Source organism: Lissotriton helveticus, chromosome 5_1 (assembly GCF_964261635.1).
Source record: "Lissotriton helveticus chromosome 5_1, aLisHel1.1, whole genome shotgun sequence".
NCBI lineage: Eukaryota > Metazoa > Chordata > Amphibia > Caudata > Salamandridae > Lissotriton > Lissotriton helveticus.
In genome coordinates this window covers 116,893,956-116,912,804 of record NC_136065.1, presented here as the reverse complement: position 1 = coordinate 116,912,804, position 18,849 = coordinate 116,893,956, and the positions used below count along the sequence as shown (strand labels likewise).

At 46.3% G+C, this 18,849-nt stretch overlaps 1 long non-coding RNA gene across 1 annotated transcript in view; it reads left to right on the top strand.

Moving 5' to 3' along the window:
• The first annotated feature begins 10,943 nt into the window (after positions 1–10,943).
• Positions 10,944–18,849, top strand: part of LOC144752999 (uncharacterized) — a 50,483-nt gene continuing 42,577 nt past the window's right edge. Inside the window, exon 1 of the long non-coding RNA XR_013594167.1 lies at positions 10,944–11,307. This is a non-coding gene — a long non-coding RNA (uncharacterized LOC144752999). The remainder of the gene's footprint in view (positions 11,308–18,849) is intronic.

Genomic DNA, 18,849 nt, shown 5'->3' with positions numbered 1-18,849 from the left:
CTTCCCCTTCAACACAGGCTCAGTGAGTAATGTGGGAATACTATTGGAGGTGTTTAAAGCAAGTCCTCAGGGGAATATGCATTACTGTATGAAGCTAGAACAAGAACTCTGGCATTAGTGATCAAGGAGGCAGAATATGGCGATTTGAACTTAGATACAGTCCAAAATATCAGAAAATAAGGAGTCAGCTAAAACGAATATCACTCATGGAAAGATGTGGTGTTTAGGGCCAAAAGTAAGAGTGAATGCTCAAATTAACTCCTTGCATGCTGCGCACATTTTCACGTTGTGCAGGCGATTTAAGAATTGGGTGGGATTCGGATGGCCCCTGGCCGTCCTCCGCACACGCCCACTGTGACGTCGGATGGCCGGGGGCCGTCCAAATCATGCAAGGGGTTAATGCAATGCTGGTGGGCTGCAGATGATATTATTCAAATAACAACGAATTATGGTGGAACCTTTTTTGAGAGAGAACATTCTGCAAGAATTCACCAAATGTTATTCTGGCCTGTAAACTTCCAAAACTAGCACAACAGACTCAAATTTTAAGTTATATTTTGAGGCTGTTGCTCTAGCGTGGCTAGGAGATGCCCATAGGCAGTTCCTGGGATCATCCATTACCAAAGAGGAAATAAAATCAGTACATTGCATAACAGGAAGCTGTTCCCCAGTAGTGCTGGGTTCCTGGTTAATTCTAGAAGGCATGTATATATAGTCTAGCCTGGCACATCCTCACAGTGAATGAAGAGACGAGCATGACATAGAAAACTGAGACAACCCCTTGAATCCTGAGTCATATACTGGCCCTTGTCAATAAGATCCTTGGCAAGATTCTGGCTACTAGACTGCTCTCACTACAGCCGAACATAGACTTGCCAAACCAATCAGATTTCATCCCAGAGCAGATCTAAGTCTTATAATATGCATGATACATGCACAAAATAAAATAATAGGTAATACCAGACAGGGATGCCCACTCCCTCCCATCTTTTTAGATATTGTGTTGGAGCCACTAGCTTTCATGCACCACCACAAGACTAGGGGCTCAGATTCAACTCTTGACAACATCTCATCTCTCTCTGTGCACACAACATACTATTGCTCCTCAGAGATCCAGGATGCAACCCCTCCACTATCATCTGTGAATGTATAAAGCATCTCATGGGCCTCTTCCTTAATTGAGGAAAGTCACAGGTTTTCCCTCTGGCTCTAAGTACCACAGAATCTGGCCTCGACTTCCCACTGGTACAGTGTACCTCTTCTGTTAAATACCTGGCGATGTGGATGAGCCACGGCATGGATTCAGATCTCCGTGAATACTCTGGCACAGTCCTCTCAAATACTGAAGAGTGGATCAAACTCCCCCTCATGATGGCAGGACATATAGGCCTAATGAAGATGATAACTCTTCCTAAATAATTATATATTATTGTATACTATTATTTCAAAGCCTAGACACTTATTCCGCCTACTTAGACATTAATGTTGAGACTGGCATGGTCGGGGAAACAACCTTGAATGACGAGAGAACCCCCTAACTTTGCCTTATGACTAAGGTGGAAATTGATAGTGGGCGACCCAGTATACCCTTGAGGGTTTGGGCAAAGCGTATAGTAGGGTGAGAGTACCTTCAAGGGATTTTAATAAACAAAGGGATTTTTAATCATTTACAAGATGAGATCGTGTGGGTTTAGTAATTTAGACCCGCTAATGCTATTTATGCAACCACAGAAATGATATATATTCTAGCGCTGTTACTTATCAGTAATCAGTTAGGAGAGAGAGCAAACAAAAATTAAAGAGAAGGTGTGTATAAACAAAGAATATTTAATCTTTTTCTTTTTCAAAACAAGTTAAAAGGTTGGGTACAAGATGAATAGCAAAGATGTAAAAGGGAAAAACCATTAGTTCACACAGCCCTAGTTACATCAATTGCTCGAGCTTTCTACCATAAACAAAATTCAATAAACATTCAGTGGTAGATAAAGCCACAGTCGACGTTTCGGTCTCAGTTCTTACGTTTAGGAGACCTTCCTCAGGACATGTGTTTCATATCTTGAGTACCCTATAAAATGATAACAGAATTAAAAAAAATGTTTAAAAACTGTCCAGACCAATAAAAATAATCTAATTGGTATATATCACACCCAGAGAGCTCTCAACTCCTAAAACTAAACTTTTTGTTGGACCATTTTCAAAAATGTATGGTAAAGTAACATATACAAAATCATTCATTGCAACTAATCAATATAGGATATACCTATTCAGTACAGAATATGTCATTGATTCATTTTATGTAATTCCAAACTAAAACATTTACATAGTGAAGGGTATTTCACAGATATAATCAAAATTCATTCACATTCAATATATCAGTTATCCGATGGTTTGAGGCAATGGTTACAAACAATTTATTCAATAAAATTGGCATCAAAATCACCTTCGTTTTTAAGACATTCTTAACACATTATTTGTACCTCAATAATGCAGTTGCATATGTCTATCATGGAAAGAGTCCGGATCATAGAGTTAATTTTCAAAGCGCTGATACCGGTGCAGGAGTATATCCCGCTGCACTGAAGTGCCCAGTGATTGAATATTAAAGCAAAAAATTGGATTATTTTCCTTTTCCTTTTATTGGATCTATGTTCATATAGTCATATAGTCAGATCCGTAAATTAACTCAGGAATTGAAGCTAACAAATTCCAATGCTTTAGTATGATTTTTTTAATCGCATTTGAGCAGACTATTTCTTTGAAGCAAAAATTCTAAAGGAAAAACTGAAGGCGAGAGGCTATCCGTCCAAGCTCCTAAAAAGATCACTTAAACGAGCAAGGTATAATCCAAGAGAAGAGCTTCTGAAAGTTAAAGATCGCCCCAAAAAAGATAATTTAGTATGTGTATCCACCCTTGGTACTCATGCAAATGCGATTAAAAAAATCATACTAAAGCATTGGAATTTGTTAGCTTCAATTCCTGAGTTAATTCAAAAGCCTCTATTCGCCTTTAAGAGAGGTACCAATCTCCAGGACCGGCTGGTCCATGCTTATGACAACGCTAAAGATCAACATGTGGTCGATAACATGAGACAACTGGCACCTATCACTGGACATTTTAAATGCTGTAGCTGCCAAGCTTGCAATACCACACAGACTGTAAAAACCTGTAACATCAATGGCATTAATCTGATCATGAAGTCTTTCTCGAATTGCAATACGGCCAATGTGGTCTATTGCATAAAATGCCCATGTGAACTACATTACATCGGCAAGACAATTCAACCTGTAAAAATACGTATTTTGCAGCATCAGTCTCGTATTCGGTGCAAAGTAGAATCTGCCCCACTTGTTGAACACTATCTAAGATCAGGTCACACTTTTGACCAAATGACCTGGTGGGTCATTGAGGTAGTAAAACCGACAAAACGGCAACAAAATGTTGACCGTATCTTGACATTGAGGGAAGGAAAATACATCTGTAATGCCAATACTATTGAGAAAGGGCTTAACAGCGCCACTGAATGGCACTCACTTGCATGTCTGTAAATATGCATGCTCTCTCTGTACTCTGATATAGATGTAAACTGGTTGTGAACCAGGAGGGATTAGATATGTAGGTTAGTTGTACACTGGTACACAACTAGGAGGGCTACATAATAATTATCACTGTATGTACACTAATTGATCTACAAAAATATCTCATAAATGCATACAAAAGTACATCTACATTAATTGTTTTGCACGAACTCTCCTTTTGGATATAATTTTTCATAATTTCTTTATTGCATATTGATGCTGGTATTTTTAAAATTGCTCTAGATGTTGAATATGATCTCCTGAATATAAATGTCGATTTGTTAGCTATATGATTTAAATGCTAAATTTGGCCACGTTCTTTAAGGCACTGTCAGAAATTCGACAACTTTGCACAATGTGGTCCTATATGCTAGAGGCGACATCAAATTTATAAACATTATCGCCCTTTTTATACTCTCTTGGTACCTTCATTACTAAATTTTAAAACTTCCGATGTTCAATAAAATATATCATGAATAATGTACTAATCCGTACATCAAGAAATAGGAAAATATAATTGATAAAATGATTATGACACATTGTTTTAAGAACCTATTCTAGCATACAGATAGGTTATGTGCCTAAAAAACACCAATACAAAATGGCCGCCCTTTACATAGCAGACTCTTTGAGCACTCAGTAATGTAGTCCTCTTTCGATCTCCAAACGAAAAGGTATAAGTTCATGTGCATATGCAGACACTTTCTCGGCATTGACTGCTGGATCAGTTGGTACACGGAGAGGGACTTTGATACATTGAATCGAGGTATGTGTAATTGAGTGCCCCACAACGCTTTAGTCGCTCTAATACATTGCACTAACTATTCGCTCACTTTAATTCTAAATTTCATGGTGCCCCCCTCTCTTCTTTAATTCTTTTAGAATCGACAACCCCATTGAAATACGGTTGTTATAAAGCGTTGCTACACTTTTGAAGGTGTAAGCTATGTATGCAACCTCTGTCTAAAAGCATGCCTGTTGACATCTGAACTCGTTTAAAAGAAGTAATATAAACTCCCTTCTTTGAATTCCAGTCAGGTAACCCTTCAAAGTAAACGAGGACCCCCCCCTTTTTTATGATCTACGGCTGTGTAAATAACTATCTCAGCAGGTAATTTTCGCTTAACACGGTGACTATGTTTTAATCAAATCCGATTGTGTTCTCTTAGTCAGCTTGGTATATTCAAAATACACGATTGCATAAGAAAGTTAAATGTTGCCTATAAAGGATATACAAGGTCTCAGATATATACTAAGATGTGTGAGCCTAAAACTGACCAAGGCAGATTAAGCAAATCTCTAAACATCCAAAATTCCAGAAACACAATCGTATCGGATTGGTCAAAATGCTATTAATGAGTAAAAGACTATGAGTGAGCCATTTAATTGTGCAAAACACTCACTAATGACTGCTTTGAATAACAAGGCCATCACTATGAAGGTTTAGGACACTTCTATGATTCTTGGCATTAAACGAAAAATACATGCAAATGTGTTAGCAAGAGTATTGTAATGATTAATACACTTTCAGGCTTAGCAGTATATCGTTATTAGCGATAAACGGAAATACAGCTTGGTAATTATTTCCCTATAAAGGTTCACAACATACCTTCTGTCTGGGAAGCCTGTTGGCTTTCCCAAAATATCAAAAAATTACGGATCTGACTATATGAACATAGATCCAATAAAAGGAAAAGGAAAATAATCCAATTTTTTGCTTTAATATTCAATCACAGGGCACTTCAGTGCAGCGGGATATACTCCTGCACCGGTATCAGCGCTTTGAAAATTAACTCTATGATCCGGACTCTTTCCATGATAGACATATGCGACTGCATTATTGAGGTACAAATAATGTGTTAAGAATGTCTTAAAAACGAAGGTAATTCTGATGTCAATTTTATTGAATAAATTGTTTGTAACCATTGCTTCAAACCATCGGATAACTGATATATTGAATGTGAATGAATTTTGATTATATCTGTGAAATACCCTTCACTATGTAAATGTTTTAGTTTGGAATTACATAAAATGAATCAATGACATATTCTGTACTGAGTAGGTATATCCTATATCGATTAGTTGCAATGAATGATTTTGTATATGTTACTTTACCATAAATTTTTGAAAATGGTCCAACAAAAAGTTTAGTTTTAGGAGTTGAGAGCTCTCTGGGTGTGTCATATACCAATTAGATTATTTTTATTGGTCTGGACAGTTTTAAAAAAAAAAATTGTATTCAGTTATCATTTTATAGGGTACTCAAGATATGAAACACATGTCCTGAGGAAGGTCTCCTAAACGTAAGAACTGAGACCGAAACATCGACTGTGGCTTTATCTACCACTGAATGTTTATTGAATTTTGTTTATGGTAGAAAGCTTGAGCAATTGATGTAACTAGGGCTGTGTGAACTAATGGTTTTTCCCTTTTACATCTTTGCTATTCATCTTGTACCCAACCTTTTAACTTGTTTTGAAAAAGAAAAAGATTAAATATTCTTTGTTTATACACACCTTCTCTTTAATTTTTGTTTGCTCTCTCTCCTAACTGATTACTTATAAGTAACAGCGCTAGAATATATATAATTTCTGTGGTTGCATAAATAGCATTAGTGGGTTTAAATTACTAAACCCACACGATCTCATCTTGTAAATTATTAAAAATCCCTTTGTTTATTAAAATCCCTTGAAGGTACTCTCACCCTATTATGACTAAGCTGGCTTCTCAGCCTCAGACTTTGAGTTCTTTGAACTCTACTATATATGTACTCATACCGACTACACAGACAACTGGTACTACTCACCGCCTTCTCTGCCCCATCTTTGGGTTGAGACAGATAGTGTCCCCCCACACCCCTGTGGACTATATACTGTGGCAGCCAACTTTGCTGGCACAGAGGTCAATGGCATAATTGCAGACCCTTGACCTAGTGACATTTTTCTTGATGCCTAATCCCCTCCTATTCACAGGGCTGGCTTTAGGGTAGTGCGACTGGTGCTGCCGCACAGGGCGCTGACCTGTGGAGTGGGTGCCGACCTCAGGGGGTGCTGTGTTTAACAATAGCTGATGATTGGAGAGATGAGGGGCATTTTTGTCCGGTGGCAGTGAGAGAACCCGAGGAGGCGGTCATGGGGTGATGGGGCGCCAAAACTGATTGTTGAACTGGGCGCCACCAGCTCTAAATCCGGCCCTGCCTATTCAAGCCAATACTGAGACAACGGATCCCACCCCATTAGAGATATTTATATATTATAGACTCACAGCAGCATCCACAGCAGTATTTTCTACATTGCCAGATGAGGTCCCTCAATTTATGACACTGAAATTCCTGTCCTGGTTCACTGAAGACCTCCGGGCCTCCAAGCAAACCTGCCGAAAGCTGGAGAAGATCTGGCTCCGTGAACAAACACTGGACAGCCACGCAGCCCACAAGAACGGCACCCACAGACACCATCACCTCATCAGATCTGCCAAAAGGGCCTCCTTGAAAGACCGCCTACACAACAACGCGCACAACAGCAAAAAGCTCTTCAACATCGTGAAGGAACTCTCCAAACCCAGCTCCAACACCAACGGCGTCCCACCCTCGCAAGACCTGTGCAACTAGCTGGCCACCATCTTCCACCGCAAGATCACAGACATCCACGACAGCTTCAACACCACGACTGTCCCGACAACCACTGAGACCTCCGACCCACCGCACCAACCGCCTGCTCTCCTGGACCAACATCAACCACGACGACACCATCAAGATCATGAACATCATCCACTCCGGATCTCTGTCAGACCCATGCCCACACCGCATCTTCAACAAAGCCAGCACATCCATCGCACCGCATCTCTGGAAATTCATTAACACCTCCTTCGAAACAGCAACCTTCCCGGAGAGCTGGAAGCACACCGAGATCAACATCTTATTCAAGAATCCAAGGTGGACCCCAAGGACCTCAAGAACTTCTGGCCTATCTCCCTGCTCCCATTCCCGGCAAAGGTCATCGAGAAGACCGTCAACGAACAACTGACCAGCTACCTCGAGGAGAACAACATCCTGGACCCTTCCCAGTCCGGGTTCTGCAGCAACCACAGCACCAAGACTGTCCTCATCGCCGCCACCGATGACATCAAGTCCCTGCTGGACAACGGAGAAACGGCGGCCTTCATCCTCCTGGACCTGTCAGCCGCCTTCGACCCGGTCTGCCACCACACACTACAAACACGTCGCCACAACGCCGGGATCCAAGAGAAGGCCCTGGAATGGACCACCTCCTTCCTCTCCGGCAGAACACAGAGTGTCCGACTTCCCCCCTTCCGCTCCAAAGCCACCGAGATCATCTGCGGCTTACCCCAGGGTTCATCCCTTAGCCCAACTCTGTTTAACATCTACATGGCACTACTCGCCCACGTCGCCCGTCGGCACGACCTCAACATCATCTCCTACGTCGATGACACCCAGGGGATCCTCTCCCTCACCAAGGACCCCCACACCGCCAAAACCAACCTCCACGAAGGAATGAAGGCCATCACTGAATGGATGAGGAACAGCCGACTGAAGATGAACTCGAACAAGACTGAGGATCCACCCCTTCGGCCTAGGACGACTCCTGGTGGCCGACCGCACTGGGAACCGCTCCAACACCCACCCACCACGCATGCACGCAACATAAGGGTCATCCTCGACTCCACCCTCTCCATGACTAAACAGGTCAACGCTGTCTCCTCCTCCTGCTTCAGCACCCTCCGCATGCTCCTCAGGATCTACAAGTGGATCCCCACTGAAACGAGAAGAGCGGTCACCCAGGCCCTCGTCAGCAGCAGATTGGACTACGGAAATGCCCTCTATGCAGGAGCCTTGCCCAAACTCCTGAGACGTGTACAACGCATCCAGAACGCCTCTGCACACCTGATCCTCGACATCCCTCACCGCAGCCACATCACACCCCACCTGAGAGACCTGCACTGGCTCCCGGTCAACAAGAGGATCACCTTCAAGCTCCTCACCCATGCACACAAGGCACTCCACAACACCGGACCAATGTACCTCAACAGACGACTCAGCTTCTACACCCCCACCCGCCAGCTCCGCTCCTCTGACCTCGCCCTTGCCACAGTCTCCCCCCCCTTCCGAAGAGCGACCTCCGGCGGCAGATCATTATCCCACCTCGCTGCCAAGACCTGGAATACCCTCCCCATCCACCTACGGCAGACCCAAGACCTGCTGACCTTCAGAAAACGCCTCAAGAACTGGCTTTTCGAGCAGTAGCAGCATTCCGCTCCCCCAGAGCCTTGAGACCCTCACGGGTGAGTAGTGCGCTTTACAAATGATATGATTGATTGGTTGACTGTTAATTATTAAGAGACAGCGGTCCCTTACAAGGCGAGTCAATATAAATAGCCACAAAATTACAATCAAGATTGAATCTGTTTGTATCTAGATAGACAGACTACATATTTAATAAACATATAATTAAGGCAAAAACAATCCAAATCAAATAAGTGAGCAGGGCGTGAAGGGGTATTGGGAAATCAGCCGATTTCCTTACCACAGGCAAGTGACTTAAAAGTGGCATATGGTGAAGATGAAAATAAGCTAAAGTCACAATTACAAAAGCATCCTGTACTCCACAATTTACACAGTTTACAGTTTAAGATGCAAGTGTTGACGACGTTTCGACCCCCAACTTGGTTATGGGATCATCATCAGGACTGAGCAGTAAAGAAAACGCCTGGGAAGTTGCTCAAATGCTCGAGAGCTTGATGGCGAAGGATGGGGCGCGAGGACCAAGGCTCGGTGGCGGGTTCCACGCTATTCCGACGCGAATGGGGCTGCTGATGGCATCCCATAATCCTAGCCACACAGTGTCTCGCTTATATAACTGCATGCAAGAAGAGGTGGCCAGTGGCCAAGAGGTGTGGCGCCGCAGCCAGGGCGACTGACGCTGGAATCTGGGGATCACGGTTCGATCCCCAGCGCCGGCGGCAGGTTAGGCCAGCACCATGTGAATCTGGGCAATAGCTCCCTGGACGCTCCCTCACAGCACGGTGTGCCCCGCGCTCGGGGCTTTTTTGTTTTCCCACCCACCATCCCTTGGAACAAAGTCTTGTGGCATTCATTATGTCGGTTTAATGGTAAGTTTGCGAAAGTACTGTCCACATGTCTTACATGGTAGTAGATATGGATCTGTTTGTATATTTTGATGATGCTTTTGTTTAGGAATTTTTTCCCTTTTTAGCAAACTGTGGGTGAAGTATTTTTTCTTTGATGCCAAGTGTCTTTTAGGCCTTTTTTCCCTTTGTAGCGGTACGGTGATGCTGTTATTTATTAGCCAGTGTAGCTGTCCTTTAGAATTTTTTCCCATAGGTCGTCGTATTTATTAGGTATGGGGCATGCGGTAAGGTCATTATCGGTGAGCACATATTTGAGGTCTGAGGGGGCGGGCATCATCCTATGGAGGTTCCCGCCCAGGGGGAGGGGCCTGCGGGCCACTCCTAGAACTCCAGGGGCAAGGTAATTGATGCTGCAAAGGAGCGCGGGTAGGAGTAGTTCACGCTTTCCTTAGGCTGGTAGCCACCCCGCACGCGTATACTCATGACGTCACCGGCTGGCGCAGAGTAAGGGCCCTCCTTTAGTGGGTAAATGGAGTTCAGGGCGTAGACCGGGCAATTCCCGGGGTAACACTGCGCATGCGCACGTCTCATGGGGAGGCGCAGCTTGTAGGACCTGACACCGGTAGTGACCTTGCCATATGGCCAGAAATGTACAAAAATCAAGATGAGGATGTTAGACTCGGTTAGGAAACAACATGTATTAGAGTTTTGTTAAGGTCAGGCTGTCAAACTTGTTGACAATAATTTTGTATCTAATGTCCTGCTGATTTTTGTATAAATTGTTGATCATGCAATTAAAACCTTTTTTTAATTTCATACTTTAATAAATACGGCCGGGCGACTAGCGCCCGCCTTCCAAAAAGTAAAGACGTCTCGTGTCCACGTTTCTCTGGGTGTTGGGTGCCGGTTTGGGGGGGAGGCGGCAGCTAGTCGCTGACCATGTGTGTTGACGATGTTCTACTGCGCAATACTCTGTGGTGAATTTCGCACCTCCCAATAATCAAACACAAATGCATTATTTGTGTTCAATAAGAAAATACAACTTCGTGACAAAGTCTTTTGTCTTGAGCGGGTTTCCTGGACATCACTACAAATCCCAGGTGTCCACTAAAAGGCATGTCCAACACTTCAGCCTGTCCTGGCTACAGAGGCAACGGTACTGGTGTGCACTTTGGTAATGCTCATACATATAAATGCAAGGACAAAACTACACGTCCCAGAATCCAAAGTGGTGCCTGTTGTTGAATAAATATGAAAAGCAGGAACTGGCCCGTGGCATGGGGCCAGTCAGTGGATACCAGCTCCTGCTGGTGGAGGGAGCTCGGGATCGCAGTTGCACGGGGGAGTAACTGCCGGGCAGGATAAACCACCCTGGCGGAGAAGAGCGCAGAACTGAAGCTGCGCAGCACAGGTGCAGCCACCGCCGAACAGGATAAACCACCCTGGCTGCCAAACGTGAAGCTGCTTCAGCGCTATCAGTTCGACGTCAGTTCCTCCCACGTCACCCGAGCCTGGGGAGCCCGGCGATCCACAGACTGGCGTGACTTGTAGAGGGCGCGTCGAGGTACCCGGGCTCTGCACCTGAGCACTCTCGCAGCCGCAGAACCGAAACTTCCTCCACAGGTGAGCACCCTCCTGGGCGGTAGAGGTACACCGGCGGCGGCAGAGCACGCACGCACTAGCAGAACTTCGAGGCAGAGGCGGAATTTCATCCAAAGTATGGAGTGGTTTAAGTGCGCAGAATTTCATCCACAGATTTAAAGTGGTTTAGGTACTCTGAATTTCATCGTAGTAGGGTCATTGCTCGGCCGAGATCTAGCGTTTGTGCATGAGAGTTGATAGATGAGCAGAGAGGCGGTGGAGAAGAGGGGAGCCCAAGGCTTGGTATTGGGGGACGGGGACATGGCAGGCAGAAGCTGTGTGGTAGGTGGATAGATTATCAGGTTGAGGAGAGACAGGCCGGTAGTATATGAAGAGAAAATGGTGGAATGGAGAGTAGAAAATGAGGCTATGGAGGTGGAGGGAAGAACACAGACCAGCAGAGGAGTGGCAAAGAGCCCGTGGTGACTGGAGGGACAGAGAGAATTGGATGAGAGAGGAGCCTGGTGGGGAGTGGACAGGATGGGACAAACAGAGAAGTAGAGAACTCCGGTTATTGGAGGGGGTGGGAGACGGGGTGAAAGGCGGAGCACGGAGGAGAAGTCTAGTCAGTTAACATGTGCAACAAACCCCGTCACTCATTCACACCCCTGTTTCCCCATTTCTTATCCCTCGCTTTTTATCTTTCACTCCTCGCTTCTCAGCCCTTATGCATCCCTCACTCTCACTAATTGTCCCTCTCGCTCACTCCTTAGCCCTCGTCACTCACTGGTGACACGCGAGAGCGCTGATGTCATACGTTGTGCCCTTAAAGGGCACACATTCAGTGATAGAAACAGTGCTTTAAGTGGGATGAAAAAGGGGGGGTCTCCACAAGGGCCGTGGCTTAAAACACGTAAGCTAAAAACCGGGGCCTCATTCATGAAAAGTGACGCATTGCTGCGTGAAAACAGCGGTGCGTCACTTTTCACTGCGCCCTCCTCCCGACACCAATGATGCGTCATATTTACAGTATGACGCATCATGGCGCAAGGAGTTACAGATACGTCAGTATTTCTGACGTATGTGTATGGCGCAAAAGGGACGCATTGCTGGAGTGTGTCACAAAAGTGACGCAACTCCAGCAATGTGTCCTTTCACATGGGGCAAGCCCCATGTGAAAGGGCCTGCGTCAGTCTTACGCCTGCTGTGAGGCAGGCGTAAGAAATTGTTGCATTTGTGTCCTAGAAGTGGTGCAGGGAAATCTTATAGATTTCACTGCGTCACTTCTATAACCCTTTCTTGTGTCAGAACGCCCCGCCTGCATACATTATACCTGGCGTAGGTATAATGTAGCGCAGGGGTTTACAAAGAGACGCATCTACCTAGATGCGTCACTTTGTAAATATGGTGCAACAATGCACATTTTTTACGCTGCTGGTGCATCACAAAAAGTGACGCACCGGTGGCGTAAAAGTGAAGCACGGCCCCATAAATGAGTCCCCTGTTCCTTAGCATAGTGTGCCGCCAGACTTATTTTTTGCTGTTTCTGTCATTGCATCCAGATATATGATACTAAAAGTAAGATCATACCTACAAGTCATGACTATTGGCTTTGTCAATGGTGGTTAGTTGCATAAGATAAATAAGCAGCAACTAAGGCTTGTTTGCATTATTGAAAAAGCTTCCACTTAAAGCCCTGGTGAACCCACGACAATGTTGCTGCTCCTGAGTCTCAAAAAGAGATGGGAAATCCAGAGAGAGAGAAAATATCTCTCTTTAAAGGATTTCCCTTCCCCTGCAAAGCTCAATTGGCATGACTTCATGGCGTAACTTCTCCACTAGTGAGAAGTGAGCAGTGCGAGCACACGCACATCCATGTGCTTGCTGTCACTGCAGTCGGGAAAAAAACAGACCACCTGTGCCAGGGCACAAAACAGAGCCCGATAGAGACCCGTTTCGGGGCCCCCTTTAAAAAGCTGCCGGTACGCAGCACCGGTGAGACCCGGCCCACTTAAAGCCCTGGGTAGAAACGACTTGTAAATAGGAACTTGAAATACTTGATTTATTTCATTGTAAGGTTTCAGTGATTTCAACCCATGCAATCAGAAAACACTGGACCCACAGATGAGGGTGAGGCCTCTTCAAGACACCAGAGACAGGTACACAGGATCCGGGTGTGGGGATGTTTACATTCCCAGAGTCCTTTGCAGTGTGCACGGTGGTGTTTCTAGTCTCCTATGGTTTAATATATGCGTTCATTTCTTTTGTGTGTCACGTTACATATATGCAGTGCTTAATTTGTAAACTAAGGGGCATATTATCAAGCCCCTTTATCGCCACTTTTCTGCCGGTAACGTGGCGATATTTGCATCGCCCTATTATCAAGGCAGTGTTAAGTCAATTTATTTGACTTAACGCTGCCTTGGTAATAGGGCCCCTTTCATGATAAACTCATCGTGAAAGGGGGCGTGCAGTGGGTGTTGCGGTGGGCGTTCCACTGCAACACCTATTCACTTCGACGCTGCCACCTATTATCAAGAGAGGCGATAATAGGGGCGATAATAGGTGGCAGCGCCGAATTTAAGAACAGGAAAGACCTGTTTTTAAGGTGGCGAAACGAGGAGAAATGCTTAATTTCTCCTCGTTTTTGCTTTTTCCATGTGTGCTGCCTTGTGCAGCATACATGGTAAAAGCAAAATGCCAAGGTTTCTTTATGTACAAGAAGGTGTCCCTTTCTGTACATAAACAAACTTTTTTTTAAAAATGCCAATTTGTAACTTACATGTGTGCTGCATGAAGCAGCACACATGTAAGTTAAAAAATGGCATTTAAGCTTTGTTTATGTGCAGGAAGGAACACCTTCCTGTACATAAACAAACCTTCCCTGCCTACGCTGGCGTTAAGTTGTAAAAACTACCACCATCACAGGAGTCCACTGCAGCTTGCACCACCCATCACCCTTTTTGTCATTGCCAAAACAATTACTAAATATCTCTCGCCTGAAAGTGCGGCAGTTCAGATTATTCCAGATCGCTAAAGGAATGGCTGAGGAGGCAGGTATTAGTATATTTTTAGGTCTCGGACTAGCGTCCCACGCAGTGGGCGGAGTGTGAGATTTTATGTTTTTGCAGTATGGGGGCTTGAACTCGCCCCTCTTTTCCATTGGCTGGCCTCGTAAATGCTGGTCAGCCATTGGAGGAGAGGGGCGTCAATCAGTTCAGGCCCCGCCTTGACGCGATTCGGGGTCGTTTTTCTCTCTATTTTTAAGCCCCGCCCCTTTTCTAGTGGTGGACGTTACACCCTCCCTCTCGCCGAGGTCCCAGACTATTCCTCCTGTAATGTACCTTTTGCTACCTCTTGTATTTTGTATGCTCACAATTGTCACTTTTGCCTCATGTAACGTCTGCTTTTGTAACGTGTTCACTCCTATCGTAATCTTCTCATGGATCATTTCTGTTCCTATTGTGAAGCGCTCTGACGCACCGCCTGCAGTGACCTGAAGGGGCCGCCGCGCTGCCTGCGGCGACCCGGAAGTGCTTCCCTCCAGGACCCGGATCCAGACTGGGGTTTTCCTTTTTAACAGCATTTGCTGGGCGTGTGTGCGACCAATTACCTGCACCATCCTGTCAGAGCGACAAACAGAGCACCACTCTGAAGAGTCCCGATGCCCCCAGGAAGCTCCATAGCCAGAGAAGTCCCTCTGGGTCAGGCCTCACAGTCCAGCCGTTTCCCGAACTTTTTTCCGCACCAGAATCAGAGCGCTGCTCCGTATTCTCCGCCCGGCCCAAAAAAGCACACCGGAGAGGAATGCATGCAGGCAGAATAATTACAGTTCCAGGCCGGGAGAAAATGTTGCAGGAGAAAAGGAGCCGATAAAATTAAGAACCAGCTCTAATTAAAACCACCGGACACAAAAGAACAGGGGATGTGAAGGGGGCATAAACATTTTATATGGGTGTGTCTACGAGGCACAAGGGTCTCACTGCGTAATGGAAATAAGCGAGAGGAACGAGGTAATGCCATTCACGGATATTGCGGGTGCATTTGTTGCGCGTGCATTTCTTTTGTGCTGTCGTACCCGACACTTTCACGTTACAAAATGTCAGAGGTACTAAAGGTAATAACAAAGCTGTGACTTGCTGCCGTCCGGGCTTCTGAACCAGCGACATTAGCATTTTTGGGCTTCTAGGACACATATACAGTGTGTTTAGCGTAACTACAAGTCCCAGAATCCGTGTAGCTGAAGGCCGAAAAACCAGGACAGGTTTAAAGTCTTCCTACAAAACTTACTTGGAAAGACGTTAACATGTACGCTATATGTCAAATATGGCGCTTTCATAGAACCTGGTGGAAAGAACTGGGCACCAATGTTGGAATAAAGAACGGCAGGCCATTTTTCGCCGTGAGCAGAACAGCACCCCCTTCGCCCACCCCATTTTGTATTTTGTAATTTTATTTAATATTGTCGACCTACTTTTCCGGTCAGCTGCTGTAAATGTGTGGAATCACCCTCATTGGAAGGTGTCCGAGAACTGCGTCTCATAATTGTCACTTTTGCCTCATCTAACTTAACTTTTGCTTTTGTAATTGTTCACTTGTAATGTTCTCCCCATGTATTATTTCTGTTCCTATTGTGAAGCCTTTGACACCTTCGGGTAAAGTCTGCGCTGTATCCAAACGCAAAAAAGTCCCCTACCCACAGGACTGCATCCGCCTCCCAGTGTGTCCTTCATATCACCCGCCCCGCCCCCTCTGCCTAACGCGCAGTCTTTGCTCCCTGTATAGCGCCTAAACCCCCCCGACAGCCCTTCACCCCAAGTCACCCGGGGCCCAGCCGTGGGTGTAGTTCTCACCAGTGCCTGGCACTGCAACCCTCCAGCCTCCTCCACATTCCTCGGAAGCCCACCCCGCCCCTTCAACCGAGGAGAAATGAGGATAGCGGGAGGGGGGAAACCCGGATGTAATTGGAGTCCATGTGCTGTACGGAGGAGAGCTGCCCTTTGCATGATGTGTAGAAGCACCCTTGATCACTGTGCACCCCTGACTCGACATCCGTGGTGCCTTTGCACCGAAAGAGGTGGACCCGTCTTCTGACTGAGGCGCTCTTAGCTGCGCTGCTCCACTGCGCTGCCCCCTCATGCGCTCTTTCGCCATCCTTAAAGTCTTTCATGAAGAAAGCGCTCCTCCCCTACCCTAACCCTCCTCGAACCCATGCACGTCCTTAAGCCCCGTATTCTAGCTCTGCCTGGCCCCATCCTCCGTTTCGACACCAGACGCCCCCATTTCCACAGTCATCCGTCATTCACCCCGTATGACTCCATAGATGCCCGCAGCCTCAGCCTGTAGCACACCTGCTGACAACCGCCTGCCCCAGTCACTTCTTATGACAACGACCAGACAGCCCTGCACCCCTGGGCCCCAGTCCTCCCATATGTGCGGGACGCGATCCTGTTAGCGCAACAAAGCATTGCGGCCGCCTGCTGCGCGCCACCCTTCAACCCCTCTCTCTAACCACTATTGCGCTCCGTCTCCTACCGAGCTGTTTCCCACCGCCCCCGTGGGCACATTACTCGTGCCATTGTCATAAATGCCGCCAACACACGCTTCCTGGAAAACAATCCTTCCGACTTTAACTTTGCCTAAAAACGCATAAATAAATAATTCTCCGAATGGTACCAAGCTGACCATCCCTTGCCCGCGCCCATATCCTTATCTCTCCACATTCATTGTCCTGACGGCCCCCTCCCCCCAACCCTTCTCATCCCTCCTTTACCCTGCAATCCGACCCTATTATACCTCCTCCATGGCCACCTATTTGGCGCCCTTCCTCAATCTTTACCGTGCCTCCTGACACGGGGTCATCCATTGGGAAAGTGAGTGAGAGTACGAGGTGCTTGGGCGGGGTTCTCTTTGAAGAAAGTATCCTTGTAAACGGGGCCTTCTGAGGGTGGAGGGGCTGGTTGTGGGGGCTTGTCCTCTAGGCAAGAGGTGCTTGTGGTCCTCTGAGGTGAAGGTTCAGCCATGGCCATCATTGCGTGAGGTGTGTGGGCGGGGTTCTCTTTCAAGAAAGAGCCCCTGTAAATGTGGCCTTCTGATGGTCGGGGTTGGTTGTGGGGCTTGCTCGTCTAGGCAAGAGGTGCGTGGACGGGGTTCTCTTTGGAGAAAGCACCCCGGTCCCCACGCTTTCTGTATGTTAGTGTTGGTTGTGGTGCGGGGCTCAATGTGAGTGAAGTGTTCGTGGGCAGTGGCGCTCCGTGGATGAGGTGACTGTAGGGCCGGCGTTCTTTGTGTGAGGTACTTGTGGGACATTAGCCCTCTCTGTCTAGCCTGCTCCCAGTGGGTGTTCCAAGGGGCGTAGGGCATCAAACAAGAGAGGAGAATGGCCCATAGCGTTTCCCGGCTGGTGGTACAGAAGCCAGTTTGGTTGGAGCGGGGCCCTTACACTACACGACTTTCCAGAACTAATACACCAATTTTTATGTCCCTCAAGGAAGTGACTCTGTGTGTGTGTGTGTGTGTGTGTGTGTGTGTGTGTGTGTGTGTGTGCAGGTGGGTCTGTGTGAGGGTGGCTGTGTGTCTGTGTGGGTGGCTCTGTGTGGGTCGCTCTGTGTGGGTCGCTCTGTATGTGTGTGTGGGTGGCTTTGTGTGTGTGGCTCTGTGTGTGGGTGCAAATGCAGTAGGTCTCGCATTTGCGAGAGATTAAGCTATTGGCATTGTAAATGACAATGCCATTTATTTATGTTTTAAAAACATAAATAAAAATAATGTCATGAGCAATGCCAATAGCTCTAACTTTAACAATGCCGAGACCATTGCATTGTAAATGCTTGTTTATGTATATTCTATTCATACACAACCGTTGCTATTCTCATGTCGAAATTAGATGAGCAGCGCCACCAAGTGGCAGTGTCATGAGTGTGGCTTAGGTGATGACACTTATGGGCAAATGCCGAGCACCGGAAACCAAAAGTGCGTGGGGAAACCACAGCCTCAAATTAAGCACTGCATGTTTGCATCGTTAGTGTTGTCTTACAATGTCTGGAACACACTTTCGAAATCGTTTGAGGAATTACCATGCAGGGGAGGGGAGCCTTTCATTGATTATATTCAGAAGAAGGGAAATGTTGACCCCCTTGGAAACCGAGCAGAGCCAGGGTCCAATGGAGAGCGGTGTAACAGGCAGGCTTTGATGATTTGAAGTCCCTCTGGTTCCAGAATGTTCGCGGGCATGCTTTGGGTTACTTGGTGCGTTTAAAACAAATGCACACCCGCTTTCTGAAAGCGAGGCCGGGGCCCTACTATGGAGGTGAATGAGGCCCTTCACAGTGGAGTGTTTACTAATCCTTTCCAACTCTGGAGACTCGTCAGTTCAACAAGTACCGTCAGTGCACAGGAGGAGGGAGAAGAGGGGTGAGGGAGGAGGAGGAGTAACAGCTGAGGTGTGAGGAATGAGTAGGAGGAATAACAGCTGAGGTGTGAGGAATGAGTAGAAGGAATAACAGCGGAGGTGTGAGGAATGAGAAGGAGGAATAACAGAGGAGGTGTGAGGAATGAGTAGGGGGAATAACAGCAGAGGTGTGAGGA